Genomic DNA, 19,061 nt, shown 5'->3' on the forward strand with positions numbered 1-19,061 from the left:
TTTATGGTGGTTTTGCACTACAAATTTGAAAAAAGGTGCGCTGACGCTGATTAGCGTGCCGTTCTTGTTCACTAGTTGGCCCTTCGCCACTTTTTTCAGGTTAGGGTCAGGATTTGTATCGCCATGATGCTAACCTAATGCCAGACATTTCACCCAGTATTGGAAATTATCGCCTGTTAGCGGTGCGTTGTGAGTACGCCGCTAACACAGCGATAAATTTCCATGGTAGACGGCGATAAAAAAACAAACCTCATACATCTTGCTGTTAAATAAATCTAAGATGTTTACAGCCATATGTGATTTCTCCATGGCAAACATGGCCACTGTTGCATGCCGCTGAACGCTATTAAAACTCTCTTCAGGGCCAAGACCTGCAGATATCTTTTGCTTTACCCCCGCAAAAGAGATCCAGTATGCAGTGTTGTACATGTAATCAGTTGCCTGACAACTGGTCCACAAGTCTGTCGTCAGGTGGATGGTGTGGACAACACTTTGCTGCAAAGCTTGTCCAACCAAGTGCAGTAAATTGAGATGCAGCGCTGGATCAGCAACTCTGGCAAAATAGGTCGGACATGGTACCTTCCATTTTCGGAACATGACTGCCACAAATTCTAAGAATCCAACTACTTCCACAAAAAAAAAGGGAGGAGGTCCAACACTAACATTTTTGCCAGCTTCCCATTGTACAATTGTGTGGTTGGGTGTTTCCTTTTTGCAGGGGACCTACTCCCAAAAAATGCCCTTAATAGTAGCCTCGATTTTCATCTTTTCTGAGGCCTCCTACACAGGCTTCTTTCGAGAAGTAGATGATGGTGGTAGACTGAAAATGCAACGTGGTGGGGCAGTCACTGAATGCAGAGGTGTCCCAGTCTCACTCTGAGTTTTCTTTTACTATTGTTTAATCACTGAGGTCGGTGATTCTGCTGGTACACTGCTAGGGAGAGGGCTGCTTTGCATAAGGATGTCACCCCCTTCTTCCTCATCAACACCTCCCACCACGATTGGACTTGTAGCTAATGTTCCCCAGCTCTCCTCACCACCACGTTCAGCTATTTTTTGAAGGTGCTCCTCCCACTTGAATGCTTGGTGTTTTTTCATATGGGTTAATTGGTCTCCAGTACCATAATGTGAACCATGCTTGCCTCGACAAACATGTGTGATGCCAATGCTGCAATGTGCTCCCCTATTTGCTAACAATAAAAAAGTCTCAATGGGGGAGAAGTACTTTTTTACTGTGCTACTGTGAATGCCTAAAAGAGGAACTGAAGGTAGCTGGGTGAGTCATTGATTGCCTCTCTACAGTGAATTATTTACCCCGTGGTAGGGGTTGGTGCAGGTCTCAGCTGGGGTTTTGCAAATATAGGAGTTGGTGATGCTACCTGTGCCACATCCCTAGGAGCAGGTTGAATAGAAATGTTGGACCTCTTTGTGTGGCCTTCAACAATAACTGCTTCATCATCATCATCCTCCACATCTTGTTTAGAGTTTTCTGTTGCACGGGCTAAAGCATATAAAGAGTACATTCAAATAGTAAAAAAAAACACATGAATTGTATATTCGTCTCTTTGTGTTTCGTCCTTTTAATTCTTTTCTCTTTCTTCCACTCCCTTGTGCCAACACCTGAAAGCTAACAAGCAGGAAAAAAATGTAGGGCCTTATTATGAGTACGGCTGTCCTAGGAAAGCGGTACTTGTGGTTGTGTGCCAACCACCACCACCTTTGTGGGTCCTCCTACAGTATTACGAGTGTGTTTGTCGGACCTCCACAGGACCACTGCGTCCAACGTGATCAGGGATCCTGCGGTGGTTGCACAGTGGCATGGGGCAGCAATATGCTGGTTATGCCGCTGTAGCACCAGCAAGCATATTCAAGTGGCTTTTTCTCTGCACATTTCATGTCATTGAGCCCACCATGAAAAGGGTGGCTTGGATACAACTATGGGGCCCTAGCAGGGCCAAATGGCACTTCAGAGCCTGGAAATGCATCCTGGGAGTCACATATTGTACCCCTCTGGAATTCCACACCTTTCCCATACGGTGTGACATGCACAGCATTGTGAATGAGACACCATCCAGGAACATGCTGCAGGCACTGTCACAGAAGTGATCTGTTGTTAAGGCTCTGCTATGAGCCTAAAACAGCTGTTGCCGTGAGATTGCCGCAGAGCTGCCCCCCGACCTGGATTCAATTCAAAATCCAGCAGTCTGGTGCACCATGGGTTTGACAATCCTCCTGCAGGCACAGTAATGGCAATGCCACAGGAGGACCACAACACCTGTAATAAGGACCTCAGTGTGAACTGTCACATGCCATTGTTTGCAGTTTGAATTAATGCTGACAAAGGCAACAATTAGTGTGTTGGTTTACTTAAGTAATAAAGAATAACCACCTTAAAGTCAAACCACACCACTATACCATTCCCCATCAGAATAACACACACAACATACAGAATGATAGAGCTCCTTCCTTTATGTCCATATATTCTAAAGGAGACACTTGTGGCACTCAGGGAACTGCATGGGTAAATGGAATAGTAATCTTATAATAAAATGGTGGTTAGTGTGCACCTATGGCAGGCGATGTGGTCCTGGGGTAAATTGTATAATCATCATTAGACAAGACAAATGGATGATACTGATGTGTCTAAAGTACACCTTATCCATGGTGTGAAGTAGGAAATTGAATTATATATCTAAAAACCTTTGCACAGTGTCCCTGATGGAAACATCCTTCATCTATTTTAAAGATTACCATTTTTCTCTGGTTAGTTTTATGTAACTTTTTATTATTGATTTTTTCAATTATTTTTATTGTTTGAAATGTATCTAGGTTTTTGTCCTTCAGTTGGGCTTGGAAAGATGTAGTTGGGTCATCTACTTAACCTAATGTCCATTCCAATAGTTGTTTTTTCCATAGGAAAAGTGTTTTTTGTTTTGCAAATAACTTTGACAACGCTAGTCAAATCTTCACTACATTTTCAAAAAACTTCCCTTTTTTGGTTGGACTGTTGTGTTGAAAGTTTAGGGGTTAGCTGTCAAGCAGGGCAGAGAAAAGAGGTGATTCCCAAAACGTGGATTTTTAATTTGTTTAACATGACTACAGCACAAACTGCTGAAAGAGATTACACTAAATTTGGCAGAAAGCTAGATGTTCGTCCATAAAACATGCTGTTTGAGATTTGGTTCCAAATCTGTTCAGTAGTTTCAGAGATATGTAAGTTTGAAAAATAAAAATATCGGTGAGCCCAAAATTCTAATGAAAATCTACTGAAATTTGATTAGAACCAGGAAATGTCCGTAGCCATCTTGGGACTTGGTTGAGCTGAGTCCCACAAAAATGTTAAAAAAAAGAAAATGGGGCAGGGTAGAAACCTTTGGAGGGTCCCACTGAGACCCCCAGGGCCTGAAAAATATATTTTTTAAAACATAGGTGGGATCTGCAGATCCAGTTGAAAAGAAATAAACAAAGTGCAGTCTCCTGCTCTTTGTTATTAACTGGCCCATGGGTGGGCCAGGGCCCAGGGGCAGTGTACAAATAAAGGAAGAGGGTGCATGAGCCCCACCCATCCTGGAGCTTATTATACTCCGCAGACCACCACCTCCCCAGGGCTTCCATGGAAAAAAAAGTGTGGGCGTTGCCCTCGCGGCAACCTCTGCATACTGGGGAGCCCCACTTCCCCAGGGCACAATGCGAGTTTTAATGTGGGGGGGCCCGTCAGGTCTCCCCTGCAACCCTGTGGACCGCCACCCCCCTGGGTCAAGAGACACCCCATTAATGTCAGGGATTGTACTCCCCCCAACAGCCCTGAGAACTACCACCTCCCTGGAGCTTCAATGAAATGCATAGTGCTGGGTTGTCCCCTGGGCAATCCCACGCCCAAATACATAATGTGGGACCACTCCAGGGACCACCACGCACCTGGTGCAAAAGACTACATCCATGTCCCGGGGGCAAAAATGAATTCCGACCAAGGCCCATGAGGCACTCCTGCAACCCAGGGGACTGGCACCTCCCCGGGGCAACACTTTAAAATTAAATAAGGGAGCCATGTCACCCCCACAGCCCTCGGGACCACCACCTCCTGGGGGCTGTGTAGTACAATGGAGGGTGACCAAACTGCAGAACAAGTGTCTGTTTCCCTGCCCTCAGTCAGGTGAGCATGGAAACAGACAAATTGCTTTGAAATCCAGGGAGCTGCATATTCTGCAGCTCCATGGGTCTCAAAGCAATGCCGGCTCCCGCTGGAAGTGGGGGTCTCGCACGGACCATGGGGGCTTGCAAGTGCCCCCTGCAGTCCCCAACAAACATAAGTAGGTACACTTAGGTGGGACCAGGGCACCCATACTACAGGCAATTCCCATGCCCCCACGTCTCCTTCAACCACATCACTGAATCCCACTGGACCGATGACCACTGCATCCACTTCACCTTCAGGAAACTCACGCACCACTGCACTCAACAGATGCCTCGACGCTGCTGGAGCAAAGTCGCGGAAGACCTGCTAACTGCCACCCTCGCCCAGAACCCACCCACCAACTCAGCTGATCCCAACACCACCGCCCGCAACCTCAGACAATGGATCGACGACTGCACCAACACCCTCGCCCCGATCAAGTCATCATCCACCAGCCACACCAGCAAGAAAGCCACCTGGTTCACCGAAGACCTCCAGGCCTCCAAACGAACATGCCAAAAATTGGAACTTGCTCCACGAACGATCACCAGATAGCTACACAGCCCACAAGAACCCCACCCGCTGACACCATCAACTCATCAGAGCCGCCAAGATGGCCTCCATCAAGGACCACCTATATAACAACGCACACAACAGCAAAGAGCTCTTCAACATCATAAAGGAACTCTCCAACACGAGCTCCAACACCAACGACATCCCGCCTTCGCAAGACCTGTGCAATTCACTGGCCACCTTCTTCCACCGCAAGATCGCCAACATCTATGACAGCTTCAGCACCATGACCACCCCGACAACCACAACCCCCACGACCACCACCCGCACCAACCGCCAGCTGTCCTGGACCAGCGTCAACGACACCAGCAAGATCATTAACACCATCCACTCCGGATCACCGTCAGACCCATGCCCTCACTACATCTTCAACAAAGCCAGCAAAGCCATCACACCCCATGTCCGGAGAGTAATCAACATCTTCTTTGAGACAGCAACCTCCCCGGAAAGCTGGAAGCACGCCGAGATCAACGCCTTACTCAAGAAACCCAAGGCAGACCCCCAAGAACTTCCGACCCAAAACCACCCTCCTCACCATGACAGATGACATATGATCCCTTCTCGACAGAGGAGGGATTGTGGACTCATCCTCCTGGACCTCTCCGCAGCCTTCGACAGAGTTTCTCTCTGCACCCTAGTCAGAAAAATATGACGCAGGAATCCGGAACAAGTCCCTCGACTGGATCCGCTCATTCCGATCTTGCAGAACTCAGCGGGTCAGACTTCTACCCATCCTCTTGGATCCCACAACGACCACCTATGGTGTCCCCCAAGGATCCGCCACCAGCCCCACCCTGTTCAACATCTACATGGTCCTGATCGAACCCATCATCATATCCCACAGACTCAACAGTGTATTCTATGCAGGCAACACCCATCTCATCCTCTCCCTATTCAACGCACCCTACATCTCCAACCCCAACTTCCCAGAAGGAATGCAAGCTGTCACCAGGTGGATAAAGAACCGCTGCCTACAATTCAAAATGGACAAAACCGTAGTACTCAGCATAGGCCCTCACCCTGAAGCCTGAAAAAAAACCTGGTGGCCTCCGCGAATGTTAGAAAGACCAGTTGCGATGGCCCAGAAACTTAATTAGCTTCAAAGGAGCCTGACCTGCAACTTGTTAAGGTCAGGTGACACCAGGTAAGGCCCATCCTTCGTCATCACAGTCACGCTGCCAGCAAACCCAACGGGAAGAAAGTTACCTACAGAACTGGTCTAGAGTGAACATAGAGGGGGGACTGTTCATTACCCTGGCCACACCTCTGATTGGGCACACAGACTCTTCACAAGGGGAGAAGGGATTAAAGTGCACTGTCTGACTGTTTGCAGTAAGGCAAACAGGAGCTCCTGAAAAAGTGGGCAGTGTTGCACCTGGTAACTTTCCCCGATTGGTTAAGGAAAAGCCCGGAAAATGAAGGAAGGAAGGAAAAGGTAAGAAAAGTGGGTGGCAGGCATACATGTGGCACCTTGAAGCACCATCCTCATAACACGCTCAAGACCTGTGGAAGAATAGAAGATAGACTGCATCTCCAGCGGATCCAGAACGCCTCAGCACGACTCATCCTGGACATCTCCCGTCGCAGCCACATCTCCGGACACCTGAGAGACCTGCACTGGCTCCCGGTCAACAAGAGAATCACCTTCCGTCTCCTCACCCACGCACACAAAGCCCTGCACAACCATGGCCCAGGATACCTCAACAGCCGCCTCAACTTCTATGCTCCCACACGCCCGCTTCGATCGACCGGCCACGCCCTCGCCAGCGTCCCCCGCTTCCGAAGAGCCACCAGAGGCGGAAGGTACTTCTCCTACCTGACCGCCAAGACTTGGAACTCCCTCCCGACCCACCTCCGCCTGACCCAGGACCACCTCGCCTTCAGGAAGCAGCTCAAGACCTGGCTGTTCAAGCAGTAGCGGACCCCCCCTCCCCTAGCGCCTTGAGACCCTCCGGGTGAGTAGTGCGCTATATAAATGCCTTGATTGATTGATTGATTGATTGACTGCATCGGCTATTTGAGACCTGTGAAGAGCCCTGAAGGGCAATACTTGCTCTTACTTGTGCCAAGGACACAGAGATATACTCCAAGGGTTAGTTTACTGGCCTCCTCTGTGGCTAGAAGGACTCAAGTCTTTACCCTGTAGTGTCCAGCTGAACAAATAGCAAGAGCTCTTGGACTGGACCCTTCTGCTGGCCTCTGCCTGAAACCCTGAACGTCTCTAACTGCCTCTTCTGGGTTTTTGAGGGGTTTAGAAGTGGGCTCTTGTGGTTATGTGGTCACCAGAAGAAAGTGTGGAAATTCCTGAAAACGTTTCCTTCAGAGCTGCAGAGGGACTCACTTGTCAGAAAAAGTTTTAGACTGTGAGTTCCAAGGCATTGGATTGGATTTTATCCCACTCTAAGATTCCTGCACCTCCAAAAAACAACTTCTCCAAATCTATGTTGATACCAAGAAAGGTTTCAGCAAGAAACTTCAAAAGCTCCAGAATGTCAGAGGGACCAACCTGCTTTAGGCATTTGGAATGTGGTTCCATATAGGTGACTACAGTTTCAGTGGTGATCTGCTTGAAGAGGACTTTTTCTTCTCAAAAGTGACCGGCCCACACCGCATTCAGAATTAAAAGACGTTACAGTGTTTTTGTCAAGAAAGGAACACTGTCTCTTTCTGAAGTAGGATTTAGAGAGTTTTTCAAACTTTTTGACCTCTAGACTTTCACTGTGAGCAATCGACTCGGTGTTTCCAACCTCAGCTTAATTGCAGTTGGCCTGAAATTATTCCTAGGTCCCGGTCTACTGCAATCATTGACACTTTATTTTTTTTGGAGTTATTTCACTTAAATCTCTAAAACTTCATATTTCCATTTTTGCTGTTTTGGTATCCTTTTGCTTAATAAATGTAACTCTCTTTTTATAAATTTGAGGGGGATTTTGTATTGTGTTGTGTCTTTGACTTATTCTTATATATTTCAATATAAAACAGCTGTTGGACTTGTCCCTTTTTGCAGGATCATCCCAAAACGTTTGCCTTCCTCCTGTATTTTTCTGACCTATTGTAGGTGGTTTTAGGACTCTGCGCACATTATCACTGCTGTTCAGGGCTGAAATGCATGTGCTCTCTATGTTAAACCTGGTAATATTGGTCCACACCTGTTTGCCATGTTTAATTTACCTGTCAATCCCTTGTACAGTAGTTTCTCATGTACCTGGGGCCAGTAAATTAAATGCTACTGGTGGGCTTGCAGCGCTGCTTGCGCCACCCACCAAAGTAGCCTTTCTAACCTGTCTTGGGCCTCGGCCACTGCAGGGCCTGCACACGCAGTCTACTGCTGCTGTGACATGGCACATAAAATGGTTGCCACTTCTGTGACTCCCCTTTTACTACATATCAGTCACCCCTAAGCTAGGCCCTAGCTAGTCCTATGGACAGGGTGCGGTGTAGGTAAAAGGGAGGACATGTTCCTTAACTGTATGGCATGTCCTGGTAGTGACAAACAGCCTATTTGGTTTCTCACTGCTGTGTGGCTGCCCTCTCATAGGAATGCATTGGAGATTCCCTGATATATGCTTTAGTGGTAATTACTTACATGATAAGTGTAGCATAATCAAGTTTGGTATGATTGGAATAGTGGTGATCAATGCTGCATATTGGTGTTCGCAGATTTCTTATTATTATTTTAGAAATGCCACTTTTAGAAGTGATACAAAAGGGGATAATGGACGGAGCGTTTGAACAAATCAAACACTCACCCCCAGTCAACTGATCTGGGTTTAATCCATCACCATTCTTTAGTTCACTCAGCCACCCCAGTTCAGACATGGCTATATGCAAATCAGTCTGACCCTGTGCCTTATGGGAACAGTTCAGCCCGAACTGCCAAGTCATGTCTTCCCTGGACCGGAAACAAGAATCCTGGGACCGGTTTTGGATTCATAATCCTCATCAGCCAGGCTATCTTGAATCCAGTGGCCAAGTGAACAAGGGACTCACGTCTGAGTATACCCTGCCACACTTAGGGCGAACAAAGCGATACAAAAGGGGATGATGGACGGAGCGTTCGAACAAATCAAACACTCACCCCCAGTCAACTGATCTGGGTTTAATCCATCACCATTCTTTAGTTCACTCAGCCACCCCAGTTCAGATATGGCTATATGCAAATCAGTCTGACCCTGTGCGTCTTGGGAACAGTCCAGCCCGAACTGCCAAGCCATGTCTTCCCTGGACCGGAAACAAGCATCCTGGGACCGGTTTCGGATTCATAATCCTCATCAGCCAGGCTATCTTGAATCCAGTGGCCAAGTGAACAAGGGACTCACGTCTGAGTATACCCTGCCACACTTAGGGCGAACAAAGCGATACAAAAGGGGATGATGGACTTGCTCACTTTGCCACTGGATTCAAGCAAGCCGAGCTGAAGACGGCTGGAATGCCAGAAACCGGTCCTCGGAAGCTTGTTTCCGGTCCAGGGAAGACATGGCTTGGCAGTTTGGGCTGGACTGTTCCCATGAGGCACTGGGTCAGACTGATTTGCATATAGCCATGTCTGAACTGGGCTGGCAGAGTGGGCTAAAGAACGTGATGGATTAAACCCAGATCTTTTGACTGGGTGTGAGTGTTTGATTGATTCAGATGCTCCGTCCATCACCACCCCCTTTTGTACCAATTTTGGCCGCCATAAGTGTGGCAGGGTATGCTCAGATGTGAGTCCCTTGCTCACTTTGCCACTGGAATCAAGCAAGCCGAGCTGAAGACGGCTGGAATGCCAGAAACCGGTCCTCGGAAGCTTGTTTCCGGTCCAGGGAAGACATGGCTTGGCAGTTCGGGCTGGACTGTTCCCATGAGGCACAGGGTCAGACTGATTTGCATATAGCCATGTCTGAACTGGGGTGGCAGAGTGGGCTAAAGAACGGTGATGGATTAAACCCAGATTTTTTGACTGGGTGTGAGTGTTTGATTGATTCCGATGCTCCGTCCATCACCACCCCCTTTAGTACCACTTTTAGAAGTGGGCATTTCTGTGTGCTATGTGTTTTTGTGCCTGCCTGTTGTGTATTGACTATCTGTCGTTGGAGTTACTGGGGCTTGGGAAGTACAGTGGGTCCAGAGTCTGGATGAGTTAATCCTAAGGTTAATAGTCCTGGTCCGCATTTGGAGTGGTGGGAGGAGTAGCAGCTGCACCTGAATAGGGTTGTGTCTGCCTACCACAATGATGCCCCCCCGTGGTGTGTCTGGGGCCTGGGCTTAAACTTACAATGGTTGTGTACTTTTAAGTGCCCGCAGAACTGGTTCAAACTGTGTCCAGGGCCCTGTACCAGGGCAGAACAAAGACATTGTGCAATATAAATATTTGGTCTGTGATCCTTTGTCTTTTAAGCTTGCCTGGAACTGATGAAGACACTACGTGGGACTGCCAGGAGGAGCCGCTTGGAGACTGCACTATTCTGGGGGTGTTGAGAGAATAACTGCCACTTTTTTCTGATGTCCCTTGGTTGCACCCTGCCTGCGTGTCCCCCAGGACTCTTCAAGGAGTGCTGCTGTGCCCCTGGTCTGGGCAGACCTTGGTGCTTTGATCTCTTGGGGCTGGTGGCCCGGAGCCGAGCTTTCTCTGAGCTAGGCAGGAAGATCGCAGGGAGGGGGAGAGGACTGTGGCATTGTCTGCATAAGGCTGATTTGGAGGCCTCAAACTGGGGGTCAAGTGGATCTCCTCAATTCCTATGGGGTAATGTTTACACAGCCAGGAGAGTTCCTGGTAGCTTGTAATTACTGCAGTGTATAACCTGATGTGAGTAGTATGTTGGGGTACATTGCCAGGGTATACTCCACAGGTGCAGTGATGTTGGTAATGCCTAATGCTTGCATGTAAGAGGGGTTACATGGCCCACATTTGGGCACTATGTACCGTGATGGTGATTTTAATGACGGGTGCACTCTGATAGGTATTTCCTATGGTGCCCTGCTGATGGTGCTGATGCAGAATGGTTCTATGTTGATTTGATAACATGGGCCCCTATGAGCACTGTGACCAGGGACCTAAAGGTGATGATTATGACAATGGCCCGATTGGCCAAGTGATTTATGTAAATCCATGTGAATCCATGACAGGCGCCTAGGGGCATGGTAAAATGTGTGATTGCGTCCCAATGTGTTTTTATGGATAATAAAAAAGCTATTTTTACATAACCTGTGTGGATTTTATTTTGTGGTGTGCCTAGTGTGTCGCTGCTGTGTGAGTGTGTTGCGCAAACACTTTACACATTGCATCTGGGATAAGTCTGACTGCTTTGCCAATCTACCAAGGAGGTGAACCGGGTGTAATCTTCAGTGTGTAACTCCCTTGACCTGACTAGAGTGGTGCATGACCTAGCCAACCAGAAATCCCATTTCTAACAGCAGGACCACTAGTCCTAAATATTCAAAGGAAAGAGAAATGAGTACTTCATGCATGGACCTAGGATACCTGGCAGCTATGGGGGTGTTTGGACACTGCAGGGCCTGACCTATTTTTAAGCATCCATAAAAACGAAATGTTTCTCAGCACTCTTAGCTCTGTAGATTGGGGTCACCTCTACACTTTATTCTCATTGAGCCCCAAATTTATAAAGAAAAATGGGAGATAAGATTGTTTCCCATTTTTGTAACAGATTTGTTTAATATTTTGATGAAGTGGAATGGACAAGCAGGAAATGTAGAATGATCGCAAACTAAATGTTCTCCTGAATGTCCAGAGTTTGGAAATAGCAAATATATGTCAACTTCGTGTGGGTTTTTTGATGTGATGGCTTCTGCGCCCTCAATAATATAATGTTAGTTTAGATAACTGAATTCTGGCACAACATAGTTTATGATGCCCTGTTCATTTGATGACATATCAAAAGTGGATTATAAGGAAAGTGTGACAGAGGCATACTTTATATTTTTCTGCAACCTAAGGCATTGGTTCAAGCCATACCTCCCACATTCTGATTGCAAGAGGAGGGTACACAATGAACATGATGTCCATCACCACCCCCCTTTTGAATCATTTTGGCCACCACAAGTGTAGAAGGGTATGCTCAGATGTGAGTCCCTTGCTCACTGCACCATCAGGATTCAAGCAAGCCGGGCCGAAGACGGCTGTAATGCCAGAAACCGGTCCCCGGAAGCTTGTTTCCTTCCCAGTAAAGAATTGACTTGGTAGTTTGGTCTGCCCTGTTCCCATGATGCACTGGGCCAGGGACAGACTAATTTGCATGTAGCCAGGTTCTGAACTGGTATGGTGCAGTGAGCTAAAAAACGGTGATGGATCAAGCCCTGATCTTTTGACTGGGTAGGAGTGTTCTGCTTAATTCAGATACTCTGTCCATCACAACCCCCCTTTTGAATCTATTGGTTCAAGCCATACCTCCCACATTCTGATTGCAAGAGGAGGGTACACAATGAACATGATGTTTGTCAGACTTTCAGCTATTTCTCCTCAAACAAATTGTAATGCCTCCAGGCTTTCTCATGCAGGAATAAACATTTGTCAAGGGTGATCCACATCTGTATTCCATAGGGTCTCTTGAATTTGGGGGAATCAGAATAAGTGGGTTTTCAAAGAGTGTGGAATGTTCACAGGCAATAAACTGGGTACAGTACATCGGGAAATGTCATAAGCATCTGAAAGTTAGGTAGCAGTATGCCAAACCTGTCTTTTGATCATAAGGTTCACCCATTGTTCATATGAAAATCTACAACATCATGGTCTAGAGTTATTGGGCCCGATTCACAGAACTAACTTAAGACAAAATCCTAAACTTACTACTTTTGGTATTCACAGAAGTTAGGATTTTGTCTTAAGTTTGTTCTAAGACAAACTTAAGACAGACTTAAGACAGACTTAAGTTAGGATTGTGTCTTAAGTCTGTTTTAAGTCTGTCTTAAGTTTGTCTTAAGACAAACTTAAGACAAAATCCTAACTTCTGTGAATACCAAAAGTAGTAAGTTTAGGATTTTGTCTTAAGTTAGTTCTGTGAAACGGGCCCATTATTTTTGAGCCAACATAGTGCAGTAACCAAGTTGGTGCACTGCATTGTGCACGGGGGAGTAGCTGTCAAAGAGCCATATTAACTAACAGTTGCCTCCTACTGATGGGATCCCTTGTGCTTGTGCACTAAAGGTTCCTTTGCACACTGGACAGCCACACATCTAGGTACAGATGTCCATGTGTTCTGTTTAGCATAGGATTTGTATTAAGTTGATCGGAGAAATAAAAATCCCATTTTGATGCCTGTTTCAATAAGTCTTTATTTTGTTACTCAAAACATGGTCTACCTATCTTGGTAAAGCAAGCTTTTCAATAAAATGAAACAATTGTTGTTTGCATTAATTAATCTAAGTTACCCCCAGTAATGCCCCTTTTTTTTTTTTCTTTTAGTTTTCAAAAACCTTTATTAATTCGTACAAGTGTTACACTACTATTCAGCCAACAACCCGGAGGCAGGCAGCATGTCATTGTAACGTTGCTTCTCGATTCGCGGTTCTGTATCCATGCACTCATACACAGCATCAATAGTCATAATTAACAAGTCAATAACATAAACCAACTAGAAGAGTTCTGCCGAGGAGTTTGGTCAACAGCAAGTCTAAGTATGGTGTCCTCGATTGCACTCTCATCGTACACTTCTCGTCCTAAGGGAGCCAGACTATGTCTCCACCTGCGGAACATTTATCTCAATCCTCCCTGTGTATCCAGTCGCACATCCAGCACCAACACTCGCTCACCATCCATCCCACCCGCCACAATCGCTACTCACTCAATTTGTCGTCCAGTCTGTGGTCGACATCCCGCACCCCATCTCCAACATCACAATTCACCCCACCCGCACGCCTCCAGCCTCATTCCTCCACATCCGCCCCACCCAGCCAGGTCACCAACGGCTGCCAGATATCTACAGGTCTTGAACGCTGCGGCATTAAGTCCCAATGTGTCGTCAATTGGTCCTTACAGTACATTGCTGACTTTAACCAACCCGGCACAGTTGGCGGAGCCTTTTGTTTCCAGTGTAGTACGATTTGCCTCTTTGACAGCAGGAGTAGAAGGGCAACTAGTTTTCGAGAAGTGCATGGTATGGTCATTACAAACCCAAGGAGTGCCAGAAGCTGATCGGGATTCATTTCCATCTCTACTATCTGTCCTATTTTTTCAAATACTTCCACCCAATATCTGCTCACAGGTCCGCATTCCCACGTTGAGTGATAAAATGTCGCATCTTGCATTCCACATCTCCAGCAATTTGCATCAGCTAGCAGACCCATTTTAAATAATTGTGTAGGTGTGCGGTATGTTCTATGTAAGTAGTTAAAATGTATTAATCTCAGTCTGTAGTTGGGCGATAGGTTCTCGAGTTGTGTGCAACAGAATGACCACTGTTTCTCTGTGATGCTAATACCTACCTCTGCCCCCATTGTAATCTCGAGTCAGGCTGTACAATAGGGGCAGTGTCCTGCGTGACCCTGTAGATACGAGTGATCAGCTTGCGAGGTGAGTTGTCTTCCAGTGCCGAAAGCGTCGGCGGTGCTGCAGGAATCATTGGATACCTGGACCTGCATGCCGCCCGTAATTGATAATAAAGGAGCCTTTCAGAGGCCGTGGGCTCCCCAGAGTAACACATTGTCTGTAAAGATAAGAAGGTATTGTCTGGGTATAGATCTCCCGCTGCCGTCAATCCGCATTTGCATGCCCTCTCCGACACTGCCGTGTCCATTAATGGTCCCAATAGTGGGTTTCCCCCTAACGGCATTGTCGGGGCATATAGTTCTGCTAATCCGGCACGTTTTGCTATATTCAGCCAGGCCCATCGTACCGTCTCCACTGTGTCAATATCCGTCGGTGATCGTTTGTATTTATGGTACAGAGTTGTCTTTAATGGGGTGGGTGCCGCCTTGTCTTTTTCAATCGCCACATGTGGTTGATATGGGATTGGATGTTGCCAGTAGTGCAGATACTGGGCTTGTGCACTGTAGGCGTATAATTCTAAATCTGGGGCCGCAAGCCCCCCCTGCTGTAAGGGGAGTGTCAATAGCTTCCAGGTTACTCTGGGCTGTTTGCCCGCCCAAAACAGCTCCAAAATTGCGGACCTGAGTTGGCAGAAGAAGGATACTGTAGGAGGTAGGGGGATATTCACAAAGAGGTACAGAAATTTCGGCAGTATTACCATTTTTGTTATTGCTCTGCGGCCTGTTAATGACAGCGGTAAGGTCTTCCACTTTTTTACTTTGCCCTCCAGCCACTCTATCGCCACTCCATAATTTGAAAGCCATATATCCTGAATTGAGCGGCTAATCCTGATGCCCAGGTATTTTACTTTGTCTGACACCCACTTTATAGGGAACTCAGTGTGGCACTCGCTCGTGTCATCAGTTAGGGGCAGCATCGTCGATTTAGACCAGTTTATGTTAATGCCAGTTAGCCCACCATATCTTACCAATTCTCTCATCATAGGGTCAAAGTTCTCTGCTGGGTTCTGCATGTATATTGTTATATCGTCCACGTAAAGAGATATCAGCAGACCCCTCGATGTAAAGCCAATGCTACGGTGTGTATGATGTTGCCGCAGACGTGCTGCTAGCGGTTCCGTGGCAATGGAGAACAGCAATGGCGACAAGGGGCAACCTTGTCTAGTCCCCCTCGAAATGGTTATAGGATCAGAGATTTGTCCATTTACTCTCACTCTCGCCTTCGGGTTATTATATAGGATGCTAATTTGTTGGGTAAATAACCGGCTGAACCCCATTCGGATAAATAGAGCTATCAAGAACTTCCATTCAAGGGAGTCGAATGCCTTAGTGGCATCCAACAAGGCGGCTGTGGCCTGCACTTTGGGGTCTAGATAGTGCAGTAGTCCGAAGAGTACCCGCAAATTATGAGAAGTGGATCTGCCTGTCACAAATCCTGATTGGTCCAATAGTGCAATCTGGGGTATCATGGGTTTTAGTCTTTCGGCCAGAAGTTTTGCATAAATCTTAGCATCCAGGTTTATTAACGAAAGTGGGCGGTAGGAGACTGGATTGGTCGGTTCTTTATCAGGTTTGAGCAATGTTATTATCATTGCTTCTCTGAGCGATGGCGGCAAGATCCCCACCTCAATCGCTTCCATGTATACTTTATGCAATCTCGGCACCAGTATGTCCGCATATTCCTTATAAAATGCCGCTGTGAGGCCGTCCGGGCCCGGGGCCTTGCCTGATGGCAAATTCGCTATCACTGCCCTGATGTCCTCTGTCGTGATTGGTAGGTCCATATATTGTCGTGCTCCATCATTGAACCATGCAAGAGCTATCGTATCCAGATAATCTGTTATTATCTGGTACTCTGGAGTCACCTTGGAGGTGTATAGCGTTTCATAATATCTTGTCATAGTGTGTAATATATCTGGTGGTGTTCTGACCAGCCCACCCTCCTCGTCTCGCAGTTCCATGAAGTGGTCTGTTCCCCTAGGCACACGTAGTAAGTTGGCTAGAGTCCTCCCCGCGTGGTCCCCTTCTCCATATCGTCTAGCCTGAGTGTATTTATTTAGGAACGTCACTTCTCTCTCAGCCTCCTCTTGAAACTGGGTAAGTTTCGTCCTGAAGTCGGCGCGGGCACTGTCAGAAGGCGCCGCTGCCAGAGTAGCCTCCAGAGCAGTCAGGTATTTTTCCAATTTGTCTAGTGTACCTCTGATAGTTCGCAATACCCCTGTTTTGAGCGGCATGCAGTTTCCTCTGGTGACCAACTTACAGGCCTCCCAGAGTGTTCCCGGTGATTCCACAGACCCGTCATTCAATTAAAAATACTCCGATAGTTTGTCTCTCAACTCTTCCCAAAATACCTGGTCAAGTAGTGCGTGTGAGGGAAATTTCCAACTAAACGGCTGCACATATTGTGTTGGGGTGGCAAGCTTCACACCCACCGGTGCATGATCAGATAATGATCTCGGCAAATGTGTTGCCTCCAACACGGAGGCATGGAGGTCCCTAGACAACAACCAAAAGTCTAGTCGAGACCAGGCGGCTCTATGAACAGTAATGCATGTGCCTGCTCGTAACCCCGGATGTAATAACCTCCAGGAGTCTACTAGTGCTGCTTCAGCTATGATGTCTCCTAATGTTTCCGCTGCCTGCGGGTGATGCTCTCTGGAAACTCCTTGTCTGTCAAGTGTGTCAGAAAGTACAAGGTTGTAATCACCCCCCACGTGATCGCGGCTGAGCCGCAGGCCTGCATTTTACGCCACAGCTCCTCAAAAAATACAGGATTGTCATTATTTGGGCCGTACACATTTACAAGCAATGCCTGCATTCCACATAACGTTCCTAGAAGTAGTATAAACCTGCCCTCAGGATCTATGACTTCCTTGTGGGTCTTCCATTGTAGCCCTCTCCGGATTAACACTGCCACTCCTCTTGCATAGTTTGAATAAGGAGCATGTGCTATTTCCCCCCATCTATTGTGTTTGAGTATTGATGACCCGGTGTTAGTCAAATGAGTTTCCTGCAATAAGCAGATATCTACTTCCTTCCTCAACAAATAGGAGTGTATGAGTCTCGCTTTTCGTTTATCATTCATGCCCCGTACATTCCAAGAGAGACACTTTATGGACTTCACAGTTGTAATTGTCTAAGAGCATTACATCCCATAAGTGGCCCAGTACCATCAGGGAGGCATTTAGACTTGATGTCAGAAAAAGTGCGCAGCATGAGAAACACAGGGCTGTGCATTATTCGTGTCACACTGTATGTTCCATATATGATCCTAGCTTTGGGCAGTTCCACACTCGGCAGCCCGCAGGACGTGCATTCAACAATTCGATGAATCCCTTCCTTGTCAACTTTCCTCCAGGTCAAAACATAGATAACCATACAACCTAGCAGTACGCTTCTGCAAAGCAACATTTTCATGCAACATCCCCTTCCCTCATTCACTCCCCCCCTCCCGCTCCAACCCCCCAATTAGGTTGTGCATTACCCCGCCCTTCCACCCTCCACCCAAATCCAACTTTTACTGTCTTCAAACTGTTTGTCCATTTAGTGGGAATCATCCCATGGGGTACGCAGGAAGGCTCCATCTATGACTCATGACAGGGTGATCGAGCGCTGACCTGACATTGGCAGCTCTAGAACCCCCGGGACCCGTGCACTCGTGGAGCAACCATTATATATATGCTCATGCTATGGGAGGCTAGCTGTACCCAGTTTAGACACTAGCACCCTAGTACTGATAATAGCCACTTCACATTTATTTCCCACATCTTGTATCAGAAGTACACAGTTTCATTCAATGTCACTTAGCTTCTCTGTCGAGTCTTGGTCTTCGGGGTTCGCCTGTCGTTTCTGGTCTTTAACAAGTTGTTTGGCGTATTGCAACGCCGCTTTCGCGTCCACAAAAAAGGTGGGCCTGCCTGGACGCTGCACTCTCAGTTTGGCCGGGTATATTAGGGAATATTTTGTTCCAGTATGCTAGAATATCTTCTTTGCCGGCATGAACTCTCTGCGAGCTGCTGGCTGCTGGAGGGTGAAGTCAGGATATATAGCTATTCGGTTCCCTTTATATAGCCCATCCTCCATCTCTCGTGCCATACGCAAGATCGTGTCGCGGTCTCTATAGTTAAGGACCCGGGCCATTATTGGCCTTGGTGGCACCCCTGGTTTTGGCCTTGGCCCTAATGTTCTATGTGCCCTCTCTATGAGAAACATCGGTGATAGTCCAGCTCCAAAAAGGTCCTTCATCATTTTTTCAATGTAGCGTTCCATGTTGGCTATGTCCGTGGATTCCGCCACACCCGTAATGCGGACGTTATTTTGCCGCGATCTCGCCTCCAACTCTTCATTCTTTTGTTGAATTAGTGCCAGCACTTTATCCATACCACGTACTTTTTTGTCCAGGTCTGTCTGGCTCTCTTCTGTTTCGGTTACACGCGTCTCCAGCACTCCTACTCTCCCTTCCTGTTTATCCATCCTCTTCGTTATGCTGTCCATCCGTTCGGCTAGAGCATCCACTTTTGTATCTATTCCATGCAGGCTGGTCTTTAAATCCCGAAACATAGATTTAATATCTTCCGACGACGATCTAGCCTGGTCATCCCCCGACGCCTCCTGATCTTGGTCGTCCAGACCGGTCGCCTTCTGCTTCGATTTATCGAATGGTATTTTAGGCTGTCTCGTGTCCGGTTTACCCATGGCGAGGCATGGCTATGTAGCTTTTGGGGATGCGCTCCCTGCACTGAGCCCTCTGGCTATGGCTTGCGGGACCGCGTGTAATGAAGGGCACCTACACACAGTGGCAACAGTTAAGTCCTGCTGTGAAGCCCTCCGACTC

Source organism: Lissotriton helveticus, chromosome 3_1 (genome assembly GCF_964261635.1).
Source record: "Lissotriton helveticus chromosome 3_1, aLisHel1.1, whole genome shotgun sequence".
Taxonomy (NCBI): Eukaryota; Metazoa; Chordata; class Amphibia; order Caudata; family Salamandridae; genus Lissotriton; species Lissotriton helveticus.